Raw genomic sequence first — 22362 nt, forward strand, 5'->3', positions numbered from 1 at the left:
GTAGGGTGTGCTGCTGCCTTGGAGGGGACTGCAAGCCCCGCGGTGACCACCAGCTGCCAGGAGGGGAGGAGGAGCCATACCTCCTTTGGGCATATATCCCTACTTCAACCCTTTCTGCGCAGGACACTGTGCTGGCCAAGGGTGGCCCATTTATGTTTATCAGCAGCAGGAAGCAGCAGGCAAGGCACACCTCTTGATCCTGTGCCTGGATGATGCCTGGACATTGCTGGTAAGCCTGTTATCTTAGCCGTACTGTTCGATTTCTGGAGTGCCCCTCTGTTTTCTTTCTTAAAAAATAAAATAAAAAATCCCTTGGTTCCAATTTAGACTGTAAATAATTAGATTCCACTATATACTGATGTGCTACTGAATTTTATTATGGACAAAAGAAAGGCAGCCGACCATCCTCCAGGTGCTGGGAAGGAACATAAGAGAGATGCAGCTGAAAACTGCACTCTTCAGGCTTTTGACTACTTAATAGTGGAGTTGGAGGATATCCTCAATAAAGGGAGAAACCTGCATGTTGTGCAGGCTTTCAAGGCCTTAAAGTCCAGGATAACTCAATTTTACAAAGAGAGTCCAAATGATGTTCATTCTAGTGCAACAAACTCCTCCCCACCAACTTACAAAAAGTAGAGGCGGCAAGGGCCATGAACGCTGATACTTCACATGTCACACAGATAGCCTCTACCAACAGCCCAGTTGCAATTGGAAGCTCCTACACCTGATCAACCCACCGGTTTGACCCTCTTAATCTGTATTAATCATCATATTCCTCTAAATAGCCTAGACAAAGAAAGGAAACTGCCTTTTACTGATCTGGTACCTAATGCTTTGTGTCTTGACAATATTAAAACCATTTTTAGTAGTTTGAGGAATGAACTTAATATTGCATGAGATGCTGTTTTTGCTTTGTTAGAAACAAATCATACCTTAATAGACACATTTTTGTCATGTCGGACTTGTAATTATCCAGTTTGTCAAACAGTACAGTCCAACTGACTTCCCAGTTCAGGTAACTCTAATGGAACATCACAGGGTAATTGTGCCACAGGGAATAGTCATTCATCTTTCATTCCTACCTTTCTATTATGCAGAGATGTCACCGATCACAATTTCTCAGGACATGGTGTTATTTGTGTAGTAAAGACTGCTCCTCCTGTATATTTACAGGTAGTAAACAAGTGTAAAGTAATCTCCACTTGTTCCTCTAATCCAGGCTTGTTTGGGCATATACCTTCCCCACATACGCTAAGTAAGATTCAAACAGCAATTTTTTTTCATGTGGGGACACTGGTGCACACTTCTCCAACACTGATCAATTAGTTCTTCCACCCAAAGGTACACCTTTTGTGGTTGTTTTGGTGAATGTACCCCCGCTTAACCCAAATGTCAGTGAAAATTTTCTACAAGTCAAAAAATAAAGTAACACATTGGCTAACTACAAGGGCTGGGGCGAAGTAAGCACTCGCACTCAAATTAACATGGTATGTAGGGTAGGATGGGTGGGGCGCAACACCAAACCTTTTTATGGCGATTGCATAGTGGTTCATTTTAGTAATAGTTGGGCTGAAGGCAGAATCCTTGCCTCTTTTGAGGGCCAGGAAGATTCACCTATGAATTTCGGCTACAGCCATTGAGGTTTTTCTATAGTCCGGGCACTGTTCATAGTCTGAGAGTTCCTAGGCTTACTTCAACCCTGTCGAACCAAAGTCATTGTAAGGTACATCTTAGGCCTATTAGGGAATCTGGTACCTCCCTCCCCCTCTCGAATAGATTTGATACTCTCAATACACTTGTGAAGGGGGATTGACTAACTCCTATTGATCGCAATGTAGTTATGGATCTGAAAGGAGAGGAGTTGATCAACCCTCTATAGGGACTGATGTCACTGATCAGCTTAGTTTTTTGTCATGGAATATAGCAGGGTTTTAGGAGCAGGACAATGATCTGTATTGATTAGATTTCATTTAGCCTTATTGCAACCTGGTCAGTTAGAAATATACACTTTTTAGATGGTTTTGTTTATTTCTTTCGCCCAGCTATTCCATCTTCTTCTGGGCAAGCTGAGGTGGGGGCAGGGGTCTAGCTTAATATCATTGACCCTGAACTGTCTGATTGAAGATTTAGAGACAAATTCTTCAAATTTAGTGGTGGTCTTCTTCACTTTCCCTAATAAAACAAATTTGTTGAATTTAAACAACTATAATTCTAATGGCCAATCCTTCCACTCTGATGGAATTGCCTCTATAGGTATGGTTTTAGAGGAATAGAAGACCTTTTCTTTAGCCTCCGGCTCAAGCTCCACTCTTCTTGCACAATAGTTATTATGGGTAATTTAAATATCCATTCCTGTCAAAACGTTTGTCAGATCTTCCAAGATTTCCCATTGGGGGAGAGGATGGAGCCTAACAGCTAGGGCGCTCGATCTCAAATCTGGGCAACCGGGTTCAAGTCTCGGCAATGACACTCATCATCCTGTGATTCTGGGCAAATCACCTAATCTCCCCGTACCTAACAAAAATGAATGTGTCCTTATGAAACACAACTGGTGCGCTTGTTAAGCGCTCTGATACCTGATACATTTGCGTCAAGTTCACGCTAAATAAAACTCAGAGGAAAAAAACTCAACTTTTTAATTCAATCTTTGAATCTGGTTATACCAAGCTCTTCGGGACATCCTACCTATGTTGGCAGAGGCTTTGAAACAATAATAGAATGCATATTAATGTCCTCACCTCTATCCTATTTTCTAACTGACTATAGGGTTCTATTGTATGGTTGAAGCAATTACAATCCACCGGTATTACTGTTAAAGTATTCAAGTAAGAAATTGTTTCTGTTCACCCCTGCCACCAAACATCTAGCTCCAATGGATCAATGCGGACCACTGGTACAACATTGACTCCTATAACATCGATCTACAAAAATATTGAGTCAATAATATTGTATACAGAAAAATCGTCACCCAATACACAAAAAGCTTGATATAAATAATATTGACAGAACAAACATCAAAGAAATTCATATAAACAATACCCAAAAATAACATATCAAAATAAAAATAAACTATTTTCAATAATATAGTAAAATAACATATGCTAAACATTTAAAAAAATTCCAAAACCAATAAAACTAAAAAACAAACAGATACACTGAAACAGCCCAAAAAATAATAAACAAACAATACAACATAAAAAAATCCCAACTATCAAAAATAAACAAACATGTATATATAAATAAAAATGAAATAAAAATATATAATATTTATTTACACATACAATTTAAGTACACTAATAAATAAAATAAAAACATTAAATAAATAAAATTAATATTAAACATATTTAATTATAGCTGCCCAAAAATGCAAAAAACGTATCTCGACAAATAAATTTAAACTGCACCAACAAAAACGAATAGGAACAAACACTCAAGTAGCACAAAACTTTGCAAGACAGAAAACAGAACAAGAACTACACAATAAACTATTCAGAAAAACTCTCATCAAAGGTAAGAACAAAACTCTTTAACTAAATAAATAAACGTAACTTAAAAAATATAAAAAAATTAACTAAAACTATAAAATGTTTTCCTTTATATGTCACAGATTATACTTCACTAAAACTCCACCTAGGAAATTCAAAACCATGATTTACTTCCATTACATGTGCAAAATCAACATTAACAAAAAATATAAAACAAAGTAAGTATATGACTTAATCAACACATATAGATAACTAATAAAAAGAAAATTTATAAAATGAGAAGCAAAATATAACTAACAAATACTTCTCTCTTAACAGCTTCTGCAGACTTCAACAAAACAATAACATCGACTAAATAAACTTCAACAACTAAAAATAGTAAGTATTTTTTTATAAAACTAAATAAAAATAGAGACTAAATAAACAAAATAATCAAACTAAGGGGCCGATTCCGATCCGGGAAAGCACTCCGACCGAGCCGGATCGGGAGTGTTTTCCGACCGAGCCGAAGTCCTGCAGTCCGACCGAGCGAGTACGATGCAGCCGTATGCTGTCGGACTAGGCTCGGTCGGACTCCCATAGAAGTCAATGGGAGCCGGTCGTACGACGCGTACATGGGCTCCCATTGACTGAATGGGTATGTCGTGGACAAGTGCGGCCCCTACAGTGAGTACGTGTCGGTGCCATCCGCACCATACATGCCTGTGTTGGGGAGACCCATGGGTCTCCCCCTGTGTCCAAGTCGTAGGGCTGCGGGTGACAGGGGGTTCGATGCGGACCCGCAAAGGCAACCACCCGGACGAATTGCGAGCCGGACACTCCGTCTCGCACAGGCTGTCTGACGCGTGCATCATACTGGCTCAGTCATGAATCGCATCCCTTGCACGCCACGGTTAGCTTCCGACCGAGACATACGATAGGTTCAGACCCGGAAACGAGTCGGTCGGTGAATTTCATGTAGCTCGCATCGTACTTACTCGCTGTACAAGTCGGGCGGAAAACACACGTACGGCGCGTAGTTTTTCCCGCCCGATCGCGTTCGGTGCCCTTCCGACCCAGATCGGAATCGGCCCCTTAATGTAACAATTTTACAAAATAGCATTTTCCTTTTAAACCAACATAAAAAAAGAAACCAGTTAACAAGCCACGGACATTAAAAAAAAAAAACGATAAAATCAAAGCAAGACAAATGTAAGTATATTTTCAAATATAATAATTGTAAAAACATGTTTACTCTTCAATAATTTATAATTAATAAATATATGATATATATATATATATATATATTCACAGACATACAAAAAAATCGAAGAAGGAGCAAAATTCATCATATCACATAAGGGAAAACTACTTCTGTGCTACATGGGCTATACTTACACGCAAGAGAAAATAACAGTAAATAAAACCCATTGGAAATGTAAAAAAATACTACTCAAATTCCTACTATGGGAGAGCCACAACAGTCGAAACAAATGTTATTAATGTAAGGGAACACAACCATCCCCCCAATGTCACAAAATCGAGGTCAGAAATGCTTTAGAAAACATCAGAGAAGCAAGCACAAGCTCCCAACCGACCAATACCCAAATATTTAAAAAAGTACTCACTAGGGTTCCTGAACATGTGACAGGACAACTGCCATCTATCATATGTCTAATAGTAAGAACTAGAAGAGCTACTGCTCCAACACCACATTTGCAGAAATCAAAATATTACAAGAATAAACTGTCACACGTGAAGATGAGAAATTCATTTTTCATGACAATAACAGTCATAAAAAACAAATTATTATCTTTGCCACCAACAACAACATTCAAAAGATAAAAAACTGCAAAACATGGATGATGGATGGTACATTCAAAGTTTGTCCCAAGCCATTTTACCAACTCTATACTATCCACGGCGAATATGAAGACACTAACATCCCCTTCATAGACGCACTACTCCCCAACAAGCAAAATACCACATACGTAGAACGCCTTACAGTAACAAAACAACACACCGACAACTACTTCCCACAAAAATAATATTTGACTTTGAACAATGAATAATTCAGTCAATTTTAAAAATATACCCAGACACTGCAATACAAGGTTGCTATTATCACTTCAACCAAAGCATCTGGAGACACCTCCAAAAATCTACTCTAAGTATAGCTTACGCCACAAATAGCAACTTTGCTTACCAAATCAAAACATATATAGCCCTGGCCTATGTACCAACAACAGAAGTAGCCAACCACTATAGTATACTTCTTGAAAGTCCTTTCTACTAAGCCAGCAAAGCAAAACTAACATCCTTCCTTGACAACTTCGAAGACACCTGGGTGGGAAGGCTACATAGGTCAGGGCACTGAAGGCAACCAAAGTTCCAAATCCCCTGGTGCAACGTCTATGATAGCACACTAGCTCAAAAAGCTATAACTAATAACGCAGTGGGAGGATGGCATAATGCCACCCGAGCCACAATAGGAAAAGCACAACCAATCTTACACAAACTAATAGAAGCCACAAAAGAAAACAGAGCTATAAAGAGCTAAGGCTAAAGTAACCCCTAACTAAAATAGGCCCTAAACTCAGTAAACAAACAAAAACAATGTATGAATACCTACAACACAAAACTTGAGTATTTCCAAACACCAAAGTGCTATAATACCTTGACATGATAGCTAAATCTATACTATAAACAAAAACAATGCTAAACATCATAAAACATTTGAAAATGACAAAACACTTAAACAACATAATACTACTCTTTTTTAAATTATTAATTATAATTATGTCATTTAGAAATTAAAAACCTAGATATAAATATATGAAATAATAAAATTATTAAAAGAAAAAAGAAACAAACAAACCAAATGTAACTAAAAACCTTTCGCACCCTTAATAATAAAAATATTCTTACAGTTATGTCGCAGTAAATGGTCCTCAAAAATTAACAAATCCATAGCGGACAAATTGAAACACGAATTCATTCAGAAAGAAAGCCCCCGAAAAAAATGCAAAAATAGTACTGTAGAAAAAAGGCTCCAGCGGCGTAATCCTCTCAATATCGAAACCCTCAAATTCCTGAAAATTTAAAAAAAATCCAACAAACCCGAAGAATAAAAAGAAATGTATAAAAAGAAACAAAATACATTTCCCTTTTTTTTTTAAAAGAAATGCGTCTTCAGCAACATCCGTCCACGAAACGAGAAACCTGCAAAAAAAACACCCTCCAACAATAACATATTTAAACCCTCACACATTTATTTCAACATTAAAAACAACATAACACAATTAAACAACACATATCTAACACTTTAACACACTTTACTACTCTTCAACAGTACGTCAAACACATCAAACACTAAACTACCAAAACAACACCTAACTACACAGAAAATGAACATTTAACGCCCTGACAATTCGAACTACACTACTACTACCTCGCCCCTACCCCAAAACTACCTTTAAAGTAAATTAAATCAAACGTACCTTAACCAACGAAACACAGCTCCCAACCACAAGGTTCTTACTTCCAAAATGACCTAAAAATGAAACAGAGAGAGAGAAAAGTGAAGAAATGGAAAAAGAAATGGCTACATAATGAAACAAAGACTTACTTTCCATAGACAACAATGAAGAAATAATAAAAAAATCTAAAAAATTATATTAATATTTTTTTGTAAATTCTTTTTAAAAATGTACAAAAAATGTACAATTGTAAAATATATTAAATATTATAATATCCAAAAACAAAAAATATAATATTTAATATGTATTAAAATGTATATGTCTTTGATATACTCACCTTCAAATTACAATAACACTATTGTAAATGTGCAAGCAATATAACAATGTTTAATTAAACACAATATACGATACAAACATATATTTGCGAAATTTTGTTTACATTATTTAATATATATATATATTACGTGCTCACACCCTTGCTGCTAATTCGTTTGGTCCTTGAGCCTGCCGTGAGGGGAACGGCCAGCGTTGGGGGCATTCTTGACTTTCACCCTTGCTCACCTTATTTCTGACATCGCCGCCGTGAGGGGAACGGCCCTGGGAAGACTACATCCCCCAGAGCTCACAGCACCCGGCGCTCGCCGCAAACGTCATCAGGCAGTGCCCGGGACCCATTTAAGGCTTCCAGTAGTCCCGCTGCGTGGGACGTGCTCACACCCTTGCTGCTAATTCGTTTGGTCCTTGAGCCTGCCGTGAGGGGAACGGCCAGCGTTGGGGGCATTCTTGACTTTCACCCTTGCTCACCTTATCTCTGACATCGCCGCTGTGAGGGGAACGGCCCTGGGAAGACTACATCCCCCAGAGCTCACAGCGCCCGGCGCTCGCCGCAAATGTCATCAGGCAGCGCCCGGGACCCATTTAAGGCTTCCAGTAGTCCCGCTGCGCGGGACGCGCGCGGGCAGCGCCCGGACGAAGCCCGGGCCAAGGGCGGGCCCGTCCTTGCCCGTCAGTGGCCGATGGTGACCGGGCTGGGCTCTCCCTCTTGGTTTTGGGGTTTGTCATTTGTGTGCAGGTTGTTGTCAGTTCATTCGTAGAGATTTGGTGACTTAGTGAGGCTATATTTGTCTTACTGGGAGTTGGGGTAGCCCAGTCATAACATAAGTGCACTAGTGCTAAACCAATAGGCATCATGAGTAAGAGGACAGCCGAAGGAAGACTGGTGGGGACTCTGGATGACTACCTGACAAGGGCAGAGTCGGTAATCAATAATAAGATTCAAGCAGTGGAGAGAAGATTATCTCTAGACCCATTTACGGTGCTGCCAGCTCCTCAGCTTGTGGATGCGCTGGTTACTATTACGAATACTGGGTCTGTTAATTGTCCCACGGTGGACCTAGCTTGTTTATCTCCTAGGTCAGGTATTACCGATACCCAGTCAATTGTAGGTAGTCCCCCTAGCCCTGTTATGGTAACAACAAGGGCAAAACAGAAAGTTACCGACCCCAAGTCCAGAGAACCACCTTGTAAGAAACGGAAAGGTAGAGGTCCCAATAAGTTAAATGCCCCAAAGGTACCTGTGGGAAATAGAGGGGTTCAACCCTGTGGGATTCCAACTGTGCTTGAAAATAACCCCTCCATGCAACCCCCAATTCAGCAGCTTCTTGAGCCATTAAGCTTATTTCTCAAGGACCAGCTGACAGCCCTTATTCAACCTTTTCTGGGAAAACTAGACCTAGTGGTGCCAAGGTTAAACAGTATTGAAGATACCTTGGTAAATAAAATTCCTTCAGCTGTAATTCCACCTGTACCTATCTCTAATTCTATGGCTAGTACTGCAGGTGAAGTGGCTTCTGCTGCTCATTCTGACTCAAGATCTCAAGGCATTAACCCTCACGATAAAGCTGTAAGCAGAGCAATTCCAAATCGGTCTATGGTCCCCTCCTCTTTCTTGGAAAGGCCTTTACCTGCTCAACAGCTTAGGAAGATATATTTTTTAAATAATATAATTTAATAAACTAAACAATTAAAAGAAAATGTACAAACTATAACTTTGTAAAATATATATAATGTTTCAACAAAAATAAAATTATATAAAAGGGATTAAACTTGTAAAAACAAATTAACTAAAATGTTTACTTTTTTTACATACAAAATGATAAATAATTAAAATCAATAAGTTTATAATGAGAAAACTAAAAATATATTTACTTTACTATTACGTGCCTATACTTAAAAAAAAGGTACCATTTTTCAAAACTATTGAAAAAATATTTATTCAAAAATATATTTTTAATTTTTCAAATGTACATTAAAAATATATGTTAAAAATATATTATACTTTATAATGTATTCTGAATAACACAAGCATTTGTGAACCATGTTTTTCAATATTTTCAAAAATTGTATAACAAAACAAAATAAAAGCAATTTAGTTGTGAGCAACAAAGATAAATACATGTGTTTGCAAATAAAAACGTTAACAATTAAAACTGAACTCAGGGAAAGTGCTGGATAATTAACCATAAAAAATTATTATTCCAACTCCAAAACCAACTAAACTCAGGGAAAGTGTTGGATAATAAACTAAAAAAAATACTATTCCAAATTCAAAACAACGTAAGAGCAATCTCATAGCTCAAATATATAAAATCACAACTTACTACATTGGGTGGTCCAGATTTATTTATTTCATACTGCGAAATGATAACTAAAGCAGATTACGAGTGTTTTAAAAACAATTTCTCCATTTGTGTTGCTGCTTTAAGGGAAGGTAACAAATTGTGGAAACCTGCTGCTCATGTCCACTGCTTGATTAAAACTCTACTTATAACTGAACCATATTTGACATCGACCTATATCGAGGCTGCCTTGCCCAGCCAAGCTTGTTGAAAAGCTAATGAATTCGCAACTGGGATCCTTTTTGGATAACAAACATTTGCGGGATGACAAGCAATTTAGGTTTCACAAAGGCCATTGTACTGAGTCAGCATTAATAGTGGCAACAGAGGTAATCAAGGCATCCATGGACAAAGGCGGTAATGCTGCCCTTGTCCTACCTGACCTATCTGCAGGGTTCGACACGGTCAATCATAATCTCTGGATTCACCTGTTGGGGGCTTAGGGATTGAGGGTGTTGCGTTCTCACTATTGCGCTCATTCCTGACCATTTTCAATCTGCTTCCCTAAAAGATTTTACATCTGAACCTTTTTCTTTACCATGTGGGGTTCCACAAGGCTCGTCTTTAAGACTAACTCTTTTCAACCTGTACGTCACATCTCTAGTAAAATCTTTTGGGTTGTCATTGGTGTCATATGCTGATGACACCCAGATCACGATTTCTCTCTCTAGCAAAGGCCCAGATATGACATCCTATTTTGTAACTGTATGAGTACTGTGAGCCAATAGATGGACAATTGGCTTAAATTAAATTTGTCAAAAACTGAAGTCATCCTATTTGGTAACATCACCTCTTGCTGGTCCCCTACTTGGTGGCCAGATGAACTTGGTTCTCCTCCGATCTGAGTAAAAAAAATTGAAAAATCTTGGTGTTTTAATTGACGAAAGACTCACATCAGGAAATGTGTTCTTTGGAAAGCAGTCATTATAGCCTTTGTGCTATTTAGAGTTGATTATTTAATAATGTGGCTGTTCACTCCAACAAGCTTTACTCCTGAAGAAGCAGAAATGTTGTTATTTACACTGCCCAGAACTAAAACTTGCTCCCTTTAGGACTGAAAACAGCTCAATCCCTGCTCTTGTTGTGAAAAACTTTAAAAACCTGGCTTCAGCCAATAGGATTCCAGCTTGCACCGTAAGACTTATTTTTCTGGCTTTTAGCCAAAAGCATCTGCAACCTGCTCATTAACCCTGTCATTCAGCTCCAAGATGCCTCCAAGTATTGGCTTGTGCTTTTCAAATGTATAAATCATATTAAATCACATGGGTGACAGACGCTTAGCACTGCATGCTATGGACAAGCTTGAGGCTTAATCTTTGTACAATGAATCAGCTTTCCCAAGGCCTAGTCTGCTGATAATTCTCTAACCCGCTTCTGAGTGCAATAAAACATCGGCCCAGACCATTGCCCCTTTTGTATTGCTTTGTCTGCATTAAACCTGGCCAAGGAAAAGATTTTTAATACCTTTATAAAAAGTTTTAGAATTCATATAAGTGAGGTCTTCTACGCCACACCTCCTGATGCTTAATGATTTTAAAACTTGCGTGGGTGTAGGTAATTTTCTAAGTAGTGCAGTTAAGCTAAGAGAGGCCTGGATTTTATTTTGTTATGGCCTTTCAGGTCTTTATTGTAGTGTCTTGTAAATAAAAGAATGCTGAACTCTATTGGTTCCCACTGTAAACCGTAGGCCTGTGACATAACCGTTGGAGAGAAGTTGAAGGCAGGATTAGAATGTTGAGTTCTGACTTACACGCAGCAGAATAAAGATGTGTAAAATTACACTCCGTGAGTGACATGGTTATTTGCGAGTACCTGGCAGGATGCTACAAATGGTGACAAGATAGGGGATGCAAGCCCGTACATTGAAAGTGCTCTTCCAGATAGTTTACTGTGGTCCATCAACCTGCTTGTGCATGCCATGTGTGCCACAGTCAAAGTGTGAAATCGGCTCTGGCGGAGTCTCAGATCAACACCAGCCGGTGTAAAATGTGGGCTAAAGGCAGGCAACCAGGTTACGAAAGCAGCATACAGCAATAGTTCAGTGCAGATAAAACTGAAATTCATGTGTTATGAAACTGAGTTTAACCAGGTGTTTGCAAAGAAACATTTTAAGCACAAATATCATAACATTATCTTCTTTCATGGACTGCAAGGTTTATCTACTTACCTAAACCATTCATGAATCATCGTACCACAATGTGCTACAGAGCCGACCCAGAAAGAGGGGTTTGGGTTGTGCTAGTGGAGTTGTCCCCAAACGTAGCGGCCCACCACTAAAGTTGCCAGGTAGAGGCTCAGAACAACTCCCTAGACCGTCGTTAAATAAAGAGTTCCGATGGAGAGTCAAGGCAAGATCCAAAGTCCACAAGTCATTAAGGCTGACCCTGAAGTAAAAACTTCACAAGGCCCTAGAAAAGCTCTGCCTGATCGAGTTCCACAAGAAGCACTTGAGAGACCACAACTGTCCACTAATTTTGCTGCATTCTTAAAACTACCAACTGTATTAGATACTGCCAAAAACACAATGGTGGCAATAGATGAACGGCATGGATAGAGACTTTTGAAGATTTTATAGATGCAATAGATGAAAAAGATGATAAAAAGATTATAAAATATCTGAGGAACATTGTTGGTGAAGGAGGGAAAGTAGCCATAAGAAAGATAGCACAAGAAGGGGAAGTGACATACAATCACATCAAAACAGCCTTGAATGTCAAGTTTATTCCAGTGCAAATGTGGATTATGAAAGATGCATATTCAGTCAGGAATGCCAGAGACCAGGAGTTTGTTGAGAGACTGAATGTTCTGGTGAAACACTGTAAATTCAATCAATTTAATGATGAGGAATGTGCCAGCCTCAGAATAATCGATGGATGGATGTCAGATTCCTTTCAATTATGAATTCTGAAGGAAACTCATAACTTGGAACAAGTTCTTAAGGCTGCTCATGCTGTAGAGCCTGCTGGTCATCAAGTGACTGACATGCAGGCCAGAGGCACCCGATATCTGTCAGTCATGAGCATATAAAGTAAGCCAAAGTACAAGGCCGAAAGACACAAAGCGATGTCTCCAAAGAAAAAGGAAATGTGTTACAGATGTGGACTGTCATTCCCACATGAAGGTAAATATCCAAAGGAGCGCTACCTCAGCGATGTTCGACAAGCTCTAACAAGCCAAGTGTTCACATCAACTGAGGATAACCAACACCAAGTGAAGTTGCTTCTTTTCTAAATCATCGACAAAGAATGCTGCAGCATCAGTTTCCAGTGAAAGTGACAATGACAATTGTGCAAGTCTATATTTACTTCAAAAAGGCATGCACAAGTGGGCCCAGTAGAATGTAAGGAAAAATCCACAGTGAAGAAACATCTGCACCAAAAAGAACCAAAAGCATTCAAACATTGTTCGAAGATCACTCTAAAAATACATGGGTGTTGGATACAATTCATAATTGACAGTGGTGCACCAATAAATATCATGACTGAGGAGAAGTATTAAGAATTGTCTCTGTTACCACAACTTACAAAGTCAAAAACTAAAATATACATATGGGCTGCTTCAACTCCCTTAAAGAGTTAAGGCTCTGTTGTAGCCACAATGAAATATAAGAAAACTGTGGTACAAGCACTGATTTATGTACTTCAAGGAACAGCTCCAAGGGCCTGTTTGTTGAGCTTCAACACTGCTGCTGATATGGGTATATCAGTGAACGACAATATGAATGCCCATCATGAATTTGTAAATCAATTTCCTTCATTATTTCATGGGTTAGGAAAACTCAAAACATTGAAAGTAAGGTTACATATAAATGAAGATGTTTATCCTGTTGCTCAAAGACACAGACATATTGTGTTTCACTTGTGGGATGCTGTTGAAAAGGAACTTATTTGTTGCTTAAACATGGCATCATTGAACAGTCCACTGGTCCGACTCCAATGGTTTCTACCATGGTAGTTGTGCCTAAAAGAGACAGTGAAGGAGCTGTACGCATATGCGTTGACATGTGGCAAGCCAGCAAGGCAATTGAGCGAGAGAGACATCCCGGTCTGCACATTGCTGATATGATAACTCAATTGAATGGTGTGAAGTTCTTCTCTCGACTCGACTTAAATAAAAGATATCACCAATTAGAATTTGAATAAAAATCCAAGTACATTTCAACCTTTTCTATGCATACTGGTTTGTTTTGCTATAATCAATTGAGTTTTGGTGCATCCTCTGCTGCCAAACTTTTTCAAGATGTCATTTGACTTGTCGTATAGCCTGTAGTACATGCATTTAACTACTGTGATGACATATTTACTTTCGGAGCCATACAAAAAGAGCATGACAAAATTCTCATGCAAGTATGTTGGTTGCTGAACGATGCAGGCTTAACTTTGAAAGCTAACAAATGTGAATTTCACAAGAAAAGCTTGAATTTTTTCTTCCCATGTTTTTTCTGATGGGAGCATGAAACTAGATGCAGCTAAAGTGCAAACGTTATCCTCTGCATATCCCTACAAAACATTTCTGTGTCATGATCATATCTTGGAATGGCCAGTTACTGTTCTAGATACAGACAAGGCTTTGCTATGGTCAGTGCACAGTTACGAGAAGTAATTAAAAAGAATATGTCATAAGCCATATGAAAGTGAGAAGAGCTTCCAAAAAATCAGGCAAGCTATTGAGAGTGCCACAGAAATGGCATACTTCTATCCCAAGCTTCATACAGAGGTTGTAGTTGATGTTAGCCCTGTCAAGTTAGGTGCAATCCTTGCACAGCACAACTGACAGCCTATTGCTTGGGGAAAGTAAAGGCCTGTCATAAACAGAATGTCCTTGCTCGCAACCTCAAAAAAAAGGTTTGGGAGTGGTGTGAGCATCTGAATATTTCCATGTATTCTTGTACGGAAAGCCTATCACAGTTGTGACTGATCATCAAGCACTGTTGATGAAATATGGCAATCCCAAAGCCAAAATGCCACCTCAAATTGAACGTTGGGGTTTGAGGTTACAAGAATACAACTATACAGTTCTTGATCATCCAGGGAAAGATCAGAATCCTGCTGGATATTTTTCAAGAGTGACATTACAGTACCCTGGTACCCCATCTAAGACAGTGGAGGTCTGCATCAATTTTATTGTGAACTTAAGCACACCAACTGCCATGTCTTTAGAACAAATTGTCACTGCCATGAGCCGAGATAGTGACATGTTAAAGCTAAAAGACATTATTGCTCATCAGTCAGCACTCTAGACCTCTCACTAATGACAATGAGTGTTTGAAGTTTATAATGTAAAAGATGAACTTTTAGAGGCTCAAGAAGGCCTACTTCTGCAAGGTACATGAATTGTTATTCCTGAGAGTCTACGGTAAAAAAAAGGGATTGACATCGTCCATTAGGGACAATGAGGAATAGTTGCCACCAATAGAGCTCTCCATGGCCAAGTCTGGTTTCCTTACCTCAATGAAAGAATCGAAAAAGAATGAAAGGCTTGTCATATAGGCAACTGTCTTTTGTTTCAAGTTATTCAGCACCCTTTAAACATATCAGAATTGCCACATCATGCTTCTAGTCATTGTTGATCAATACTCCCTTTTCCATTGGTAGAAGACCTTTTATATACTACACATGAAAAAGTTATTCAAAAATTAAACAGCATCTTTGTCACACAGAGTGTACCTACAGACATAAAATCCGACAACAGCCCACCTTTTAATTGTCAAGAATTCAGAGACTTTCCAAATCACCTCAATATAAAGCATTAAAAAAGCACTCCTCTTTGGCCCCAAGCCAATTACCAAGTAGAACGGTTTATGAGTACTTTAAAGAAAGCTTTTCAGCTTGCTGCATTGGAAAAGCTTAACCTCAAAGTTAGTTTGAACACTACTCTTTGAGCTTACCATTTGACCCCTCATTCAACGACAGGGAAAGCTCTACCACTCTCATGTTTGGAAGTTAACTAAGTGGGAGAGATGAAACAGAAAAGGGAGGGTTTATTCTTGTGTGGGAGAAAATGGCGCCTATTGAGTGTGCGTAAATTATATTGATGCAAGTAAGGCGGTGCATAAAGGTGAGGGAGTCACCCCTAAGCCCTCAGAGTAGACCCAAGGGTCAAACATGAGTATAACAAGCTTATGCACATGCTCCTGTCAATTGCAACTTCTAGTAAGACATTCGTTGAACTTCAGAAAACATTCGATATACACATGTGTAACAAAAAATGAGAATAATCTGTGCAGTTGTAATTCTCCTGTTCCTTTAATCCGAGAATTGCCCAGCCAACACGTGTTTTGTCACTAGGGATGTCCCCTTCGACTTCTTCGGCGCTGAAAAAATGTATAATGGAACATAATATATCATGAAATCTTGACATTTTTCAATTAAATATGATATGTAGACCACATACCATACTCCATGTAGTGGAAACCCTAATTTAAGGAAGTGCACTCATATTCGCATTCCACCTGGAATAAATTTGGTGCGATAAATCCTAAGTACCTGCCACAAGGTTATGGTGGTACCTATTGATAATCCATGGGTTGCATTTTTCTAACCTCCAATATTGCTAAATACAGTCAAAATTGCTACATAACCACTGTAGGAAACTGTCATGAAGGTGAAGAGAGAAGACAAAGAGGATATGAGGACTGAAACATTATACATTTGGAGAGAAAACAGCGAAAGTTTAAATGGGGTCTCAAATACGCCCCAGTACAAAATGGCTGAAAGTGAGGATTGTTTACCCTCACCATGTGTGATATATGCATAAACCTTGGTAAACATGCGACAATGCAGTGGGAAGAGCCCTACCTTTCAGGCAAGCGCAGTCAATATCAAACTCCTAAGAGAAGGATTAAATTGGACCTTGTGTAAGTATCTGACCACAAATTAAATGCTCCAAAATTTAGTGAGTAGGTGAGAAAGAATTTCTCACCTCTCCGCCGGTTGTACTTCCGTCCCGGCTGGTAGTTAAAATCTGTTGTTAACCGACTTCCACGAAATCCCTTTAATTTTTATCAAGAGTGGTTCCTGTGTGAGTAAAGAGTTGAAAGAGACTATTTTTGAAGTGCTATTGTAAAGTGACAATAACTTTATGATATGTCCACAGCTTCAAATCCATGCCCCCGAGTCTCACCTTCTGGTTCTAGGTAAGATCAGAAAGGCCTGTAATGTCAATCCAAAATCTGACTTTTATCCTGTCTTCAGAAATGGCACTCCATATATGAGTACCTAGAGTTGCCCACACAAACTATGTGTAAGTTGAAAGTAGTTCTTGAGTGTCAATATAGTACCCCCGTACTTCCATACTTCTAACTTCTTAATAAAGTGGGAGAGATAGTGCCTTGTAAATAAAAGAATGCTGGAACTCTTTTGGTTCCCACTGTACACCCCAGGCCTGTGACGTAAGTGTTCGAGAGATGAATCGAAGGCAGGTTATTGGTGAGTACCTGGGCTTTCAGGATGCCATATTTATGAGTTATCGCCTTCATGTAGTCGTCATTTCCATGTTCCGTGGACAGAGTATAGCGGACCTAGTTGAGGTTTCTGCACTGCCTCAAATATTTAAGGATCTATTTCATGTTGACAACAAACTTTTGTTGCAAAGTCTCAAATGTAGGTTGAGCTTCACATTTTGATGTTAAAATGCCATCACAATCCTCTCCTATCTCCCTCAACATTTCCTTTGACTTATGGCAAAATAAATCCCTCAAGGCCTTATTTTTCAGTTTTACAAATACCTGAGTATCTTTCTTCCTGCTTCCTATCCCTAACATAAGCCTACCTCTTCTAACTGTTTGATGATCAAAGTGAAACCCACCCCGTAGGATCAGCGCTGTATTATCCCTTTCAGACAGTATGGTGACTGCCTCTCTGTTTGACCCTCTCACTTCAAAGGATGCAATGGCTCTTTGCCACTATGATGTACAATTGTGAACTCAAAAGGCACAGAGTTCTTTGCGTGTGCGGACCTGGCATAAATGTCACCCTTCTCACCTAAAGATGTTCCCCTATGCAGAAGAGAACCACTTATTGCCAGTTTTTTTTACCTGCATAGGTATCTTATCAATGATATTCTTTTGTTGATCGATGACTGTGAGAAATAAAGTAAGCAAAGCTGATCATTTCTTTTGCCTTGGGAGATGTCTAGATTTGTGGCTATTTACACCTCCTCACACCTTTCCAGGACTCGAGGGAAATGTGAAGGAAAGTAATTAATGCTTAACTGTTGGGGGCAATCCAGGCATTAGAAGTCAGCAATTATATATGTCAGCCTTTTAAAAGTGATACCTCTTACTGGTAGAATAAAAAATTCAATGTAAACTCAAAATGTTTATTTTTGCCAGTCGCCTAGCAGTAGTGAGAGCTCGGTTTCTAGTTCTCCCGAAGCCAAAGTTAAAAGGAAGCATGATTGTAAGCACTGCACAAGTTATCAACTACAGCAGGGGCACGATGATTACTGAAGAACAGTCACAACTGCCGTACTTAATAACAGATTTAACATTTAAATGGGCAGGAAGGTATACCTTCCAACACAAGAACAATCCTTAGAGGCATATTTATCTGTGTGCTGTAGAATGTAGCACACGTGGAAAAAGGAAGTAACTTTACGCCTCTCTGGGTTAGGGGAACTATTTTGTCACAAATCCAGGTTTACTGCCTTTAGTAAATCTGGGTTTGTGGCACAATACTTGTGTGTATGCATGGGAACAGTCATGCTTCACCCATGTAATGCCTGCCAAATGCAAAGCCACTGAAGGTGACACAAATCGGCCCTTGCGTGACTTTGTAAATCTCGAATAGCATTTCGCGTTGTGGCCAAAAAGTGGCAAAACCACGACGCAAAATGTTAGTAAATCTGGGTCAAGGTATATAACTTTTACACCATCCAACCTGTTATCCGAACTCCGGGAAAACAACACGTGCTGATAAGCTGTTTGGCAGTTCCTAATTGCCTAGAGGTAAAAAGTACCATTAATGCAGGTCCATAAAAAGCAAAAAAAGCTGGGTGCAATTAAATCAAAAGTAAAATGTCATACATTGTATGTGAAAAACAGCAAAATATTGTTATTTAGGGCAACGGTCACTAAACTAGTCCAAAGCTCGACCATCAGAAGCAATATCATGCTAAACTACAAACTGATTAAGTCTTGCTGTTGATTTGTTTGATTATTTTCTGTTAGTTGGAGAAAAAAAGGTTGTGTAGGCAAAGGAAATCACTATTTTTAGAGTGTGTTCAGTATTATCGTAAATGTTGAATCATCATGAAATTTGATAGACATGCTTATAGAGGATCAAACATTGCCTGTAGCTCGTTTTGTTAGTCAATGTGGATAAATGGTATAGAATTAAAACATAGATTTGCATTCAATGCTTCTTAAAAAAGTCCCAAAATGATCTTTAGAAGCATTCATCTATTTATTTATACAACACATCATATTTACTCATGTCGTGATTGTCTTGATATAAGCGGTAAAAACGTCTTATTCCAGGTATTCCTGTTTTTAAGCTATACTTTATAGTAGTTTCATATCATTTGTATTTCTGCTGTTTCCTGATATTATGTCATATCACTATTGTTTGTTCAGGCCCTGCCTGTGCGAAATGGACCAGCTAATGAAGGCCAGAATGCAGAAAACCTACAACGAAAAGATGAAGTGATATCTCAGATGTGAATAGGAAATACCACCCCACTGTCCATAGAGTTTAGTTAATTTTGCATTCTTTTTGAATAATAGTAAGTCCGAAGAAGACAACCACCCAGTTCAAATGCCTAAAGGCGATTCACCTGTCAATGTTTCTATTAAAAATAACTATTTTGATTTAATTCTGCTGCAATTCGGTATAACATCACATCATTTGCTATTCAGAAATAGATTACATCACTTGTTTTAGATAATATTTTCTTGTCATCACAGTTTTTGCATCCCGAGAGCTGATAGATTTTTTTTACATTTGTGCATGTCCACTTTACTTGTCTGCATAGTTATGAAAGATGCCATTATGAAATCTGAGTAATTACCACAAGATTATAATTGTAACGATGTCTGTAATTTGTGATTTTAAAATACGAATGTGAGTACATGTCTAAAATATGTCAATATAGTGTTTTTTTTAAAGAAAGGTAACAATAAAATGTGTTAAACAGTGTGTTTTTTCTGTCTAAGGCTGTACCAGCATGTTTGAATCCCATATATTACAATCCCTTACTCCTCACAGAAAATGGTGTTTGAAACAAAATGTTTAGCAGTATTAAATCTGTTTAATCACAGGGGGTTAACCTTTCCTTTATTCATTTTTGTAGATGCTTAGTGCATTTGCTTAGTAAAAAGTGTAACTATTCTGTTAATGTTGCAACAAGGAAAGGTGTACATTTTTGAAAACTATTGTTACGTCCACATTCTGAAATCATAGGAGAAGGGAGTTGAGTCCATTGAGATGGTGACATAGTTATCGGGTCCTGCACAAGCAGATGGGAAGGTGGCACACTTGGTGTGCAAGAAGGATTCCCCATCATCTTCACCCAGGACTGTGGACCAGTGGTGGAGAGAGTGCTCACAGACACAGCATCCATGGAGGCCATCTGCAACCTCCAGGCTGTTCTGTAAATTATCCAGGATTAGAGCCTTTGATTTCCTTTCTACACCTACCATTCCAGGACAATGCTATCCTGCCGAAGACGGTGTTCAACCGTTTTCTTATGAAGTTGTCTCTTGTCCACTCACATATAAGGGAGCTTGGAGCTGAGAAGGATGTGTAAATATTATGTCCACAGTGTTAAAAATATACTCACTCAACTCCATTCTCCTATGTGACTTTTCACTTTTCTATCACCTTCTGACTTTAATCAAGCATATGCTGGATGTTTTTTTCTCTCTTTTAAGAGATGTTCCTGAAAATGCCTTGGATTCCCAGTGAGGCCTTCTCTCAGGGCCGGACTAGAGAACCAAAGTAGCCCTGGCAAAAATGCTCAAATCAGCGTCTCTTCCTTCATCACCTCACACAATCTCTCTCTCTCAATCCATCCATCTATTTTCTCTCTCATCTCCTTCTCTGATGGCTTTCCGTCTACCTTTCCACCTTTCTTTCTTTCCTTCTCTCTCTTGAAGCCTCCCCGTACCTTCTGAAATTAACCTGAGAATGCTGGGGAAAATGACAGGTGCACCAGGAGCAGTCACACCTGCCATAAAAAGCAGACACCTGGGGCTCCAGCACACCCAGGAAATGCCCAGTGGAATAAAAGGCCTGTCCAGGCTTGCCTTTTCATCAAGGATTCCCTGATCTGCCAAGGCTATTTCTAAAATATTCTCTTCATGACATGTCATTTGTCTACAGTCACTTTCCTTTTTATGGACTCTTAGGGCTAATTGTTCCTTTGAGTTGGAAATGGACTAGTCAATAATGTTCTTTCGGTATCGCATACATTGGGAGTATAAGTGTTAACAGAGTTAATGGTCAGAGTTGTTCCTAAATTCCCACTCTCCAGAGGCGCTGATCATGGACTTTCTTCACTGTCATACCCAGGGACTCCTTCATTATGTATTCGGCATAATATAAATTACTGGTGGACAACATTTCTGATATCTTCCTCTTGCCAAATGTTCTGGACTCTATATTATAATCCAATGAGGGATCTTTAAGCAAGGGATCCAAGGGAGTTTGGTGAAGGTTGTTTTTTTTCTTTAGCCTCTCCCTTTCTCTCCTGGTTCTTGATATCTCAACTTCTTGGCACTTCAATGATGTGGGCCTACAGTAAATTGTCAGTGGGATGTTGCAAGTTGTACAGTAACCATGGTGAGGAGAAAAGTCAAATGAACCTGTCTCCTTCCACCAAAGAACTAACCCCATGGAAGCTTCCTTTGACTTTCCTCTTCTAATGACATTTATAAATAAAAAATAACTTGCAAGTGATACCTCAGCTGTGAAGTGCATGCAGAATTTAGTGACTTACCAATGGCATCTTTAACATCCAAGCTGCAAAACCATGAGGACTAGACTGCTTTGCAGGGACAATGTTTGTTACATGGCAGCACACCTTATGGTACCCAGCCTCAACTTGCACCAGGCTAGCTATGTATCATCCAGTACTAATAATACCATTTCTCTGCCCTCACTTCTTCAAGGTTAATCCTTGCTGACATCCTCTAGATCTGTCTCATTCTTGAGAAAGCTAGGTAGGATGGTTTATCTCTTTGTCAGCATCTCCAGTGTGCAGCTAGCTGAGGTCCCTTTCCCTGCGGGTAAATGTGTGCTGCAGGGCACACACCAGCTACTTACACTACAGTAGAGAGGAAAACCAAAAGTCAAGTAAAAGAAATCCACACAGTTCATTGATGGGGTTTTCATCACTTTTGATGGCCTGTATTTTGATGAATGTCCCAGTACAAATTTGAAGTAAAGATAGGTATGACAGGAGAACTGTGGGTGAACTCTGGCCTCTCCTCCATATGTTAATGCTGGTGATTTAATTCATGCACAACATTTATTATTGACTCTTTAAACGCCATTGCATCCTCTATATCAACTACTTCATTGGCATGAAGCTGGCTTCACTCAAAATTGCCAATGTAGATATAAGGAAGCTACATTTCATAGGTTTACAGGTATGATAATTTTCTAATATCTGGCTCATTTACTGGACACTAATTTCCTCATGAATGAGGTCTATAGCAAATGGTATCCTTTGGGCACCTCAAAGCCCTCTTTGTGGATAATTTAGCCTACTTTGTTAGTAATAGTATGTATATTGTCCAAC

The 22362-nt window shown here is 39.0% G+C and overlaps 1 long non-coding RNA gene across 1 annotated transcript in view; it reads left to right on the forward strand.

Moving 5' to 3' along the window:
* Nucleotides 1-19757, forward strand: part of LOC146796235 (uncharacterized) — a 113604-nt gene extending 93847 nt beyond the window's left edge. The window contains exon 4 of the long non-coding RNA XR_014969587.1: nucleotides 19196-19757. This is a non-coding gene — a long non-coding RNA (uncharacterized LOC146796235). The remainder of the gene's footprint in view (nucleotides 1-19195) is intronic.
* Nucleotides 19758-22362: the final 2605 nt, after the last annotated feature.

Source organism: Triturus cristatus, chromosome 10 (genome assembly GCF_964204655.1).
Source record: "Triturus cristatus chromosome 10, aTriCri1.1, whole genome shotgun sequence".
In the NCBI taxonomy this organism is placed as follows: domain Eukaryota; kingdom Metazoa; phylum Chordata; class Amphibia; order Caudata; family Salamandridae; genus Triturus; species Triturus cristatus.